This window comes from Heterodontus francisci, unplaced genomic scaffold (genome assembly GCF_036365525.1).
Source record: "Heterodontus francisci isolate sHetFra1 unplaced genomic scaffold, sHetFra1.hap1 HAP1_SCAFFOLD_519, whole genome shotgun sequence".
In the NCBI taxonomy this organism is placed as follows: Eukaryota; Metazoa; Chordata; class Chondrichthyes; order Heterodontiformes; family Heterodontidae; genus Heterodontus; species Heterodontus francisci.
Window position 1 is genome coordinate 63,361 of NW_027140454.1, and position 2,640 is coordinate 66,000.

The window sequence follows — 2,640 nt, forward strand, 5'->3', positions numbered from 1 at the left end:
TTCACCCAGATGTTGGTTGGAATCTGGAACGCTCTGCCTGAAGGGGTGGTAGAGGCAGGGACCCTCACAACATTGAAGAAGTATTTAGATGAGCACTTGAAATGCCATAGCATACAAGGCTACGGGTCAAGTGCTGTAAAATGGGACTAGAATAGTTAGTGGCTTGATGGTGGGCAAAGACACGATGGGCCTAACGGCCTGTTTCTGTGCTGTATAACTCTATGACTCTAACTGTCGTCATAGTATTCAGCTGAAAATTGATCAGTTACATTGTTATTTCAGTCCATATTTACAGTACACACGGTACATTACTGTTGTAATAAAGTCATATAGTATCTATTCATCCCACTGGGGCAAAATTTCACTGGCTCAACATTCTCACCAAATACTAAAGCATTCCACAATGCAAGAATCTCAAATTCAACGCAAGTTTCCTTCTCTGAGTCTCGCTGGTCTGTTCTGATTCTCTGAGGGATTACTGATGCTTATCCTCCACATGAGCAGTCGTCCTAATCCCGTGTGCCTGTCCTGCTCCCAAACCCGGCATCCACTTACATTAAAGCAAGTGATACAGGAGCGTCTCAGTGACTGAGGCAGGTGAGTCTTGAGGCTGAGCCGGGCACAGTGAGTGACCCGGGTTAATCCGACACTCGAGGGACAGTTTAAACTGAGCTTTACTCTGTATCTAACCTGTGCTGTACCTTCACTGAGAGTGTTTGATGGGGCAGTGCAGACGAGGAGAGTTATTCCTTACCCATTTTAAAGAAAGAGAAGTGAATATCCAAGAGATTGTTTTAAGTGTGATGAGGGTTTCTGCCTCTACTATCCTTTCGAGTCACAGAGGCAGAGAGAGATACAGCACTGAAACAGGCCCTTCGGCCCACCCAATCTGTGCCGGCCATCAACCACCCATTTTAAACTAAGCCTTTCAAGTAGTGAGTTCCAGACACCCACCAGCCACTGGGTGAAGAAACTATTGATGTGTTTCGTTCAGTTACGTTTGATGTCAATGTTTCCCCAGGATGTTGATGCTGGGGGATTCAGCGATGGGACAATGCTTTGAATGCCAAGGGGAGGTGGTTGGATTCTCTCTTGTTGCAGATGGTCATTGTCTGGCACTTGTGTGACGTGAATGTTACTTGTCACTGGTCGACCCAAGCCTGAATGTTGTCCGGTTCTTGGTGCATGTGGCGATGGATTGCTTCATTATCTGAGGCAAAATACTGTGGATGCTGGAAATCTGGAAACCCTTGAGCTGAATCATTAACTCTGTTTCTCTCTCCGCAGATGCTGCCTGACCTTTTCAATACTTCCAGCATTTCCTGCTGGGATTTCATTATCTGAGGAGGTGCGAATGGAACTGAACACTGTGCAATCATCAGTGAACATCCCTACTTCTGACCTGACGATGGAGGGCAGGTCATTGATTAAGCAGCTGAAGATGGTTGGGCCTGGGACACTACCCTGATGAACTCCTGCAGTGATGTCCTGGGACTGAGATGATTGACCTCCAACAACCACAACCATCTTCCTTTGTGCTCGGTATGAGTCCAACCAGCGGATTCCCACTGACTTCAGTTTTATTCGGGCTCCTCTATGCCACATTCAGTCAAATGCTGCTTTGATGTTAAGGTCAGTCTCTCTTCCCAGGATCAGACAGGAGTGAATCATTCTCATGGACCAGTTGTGCACATAATATGCTCTGCTTCTTCAAAGCCTTATACAGGATTGTACTCGGCCGATTAATGCAGCCCATCAAACACACCGAGAGCAGGTTCAGAACAGCACAGGAACAGAGTACAGTTCCTTCAACATTCTCTCTCTGTCTTCCTCTCTCCGTCTCTCCCTCCTGCTAACTCTGACACTAGGAGAGAGACAGAGGGAGAAAGGGTTTGATATGCAGACAGAGAGAAGGCACCAGAGAGGGACAAGGTTGGAGAGAGAGAGATTGATGGTATGGAATGAAAGGGAGAATGTAAGATGCATTAGTTTGATATAATCCTTCACTGCTGTGTGCAGAGACTTAAAAGAGATAGATATGGAGTGAACATCAGGAGCGATCCAAAGGGAATATCCTCCATTTTTAGCATCCAGCAAGCTCTTCCACTGTGGGAGCCATCACACCGTCATGGTATTGGTTGTGGACAACTTGAAATCTATGTCCCCGCTTACGGACCTCTGAGCTGAGGGAAATAGGTCCTTATTATGAGGCTCCTCATAATTTTATACACCTCAACTCAATCTCCCTTCAGCCTCCTCTGTTCTGAAGAAAACGACCCCAGCCTGTCCAATCATTCCTTTGGATTTCTTTACAATTTTGGAACTCTCTTCTGCAAATAGGAATTCATGCTGGCTTAATTGTTAATTTTTAAATCTGGGATTGATAGATTCTTACTCATCAAAGGTTTTGAGTGATAAGGGGCAAAGGTGGTGTTAGTTAGATCATAGATCAGCACTGATCTTACTGAATGCTGCAACAGGGTTAAGGGGTTAAATTACCTCCTCTTCTTCCTATGCCCGATGTTAAATATTCTTCTTTCACTCTCAGTCATCCTGTCGGTCTGTGTCTCTCTATGTTTCTCTTTCTATCTCTCTCTCTCTCTGTTTCGGACAGCGTAGAACGAGATTCATTCTGTATCC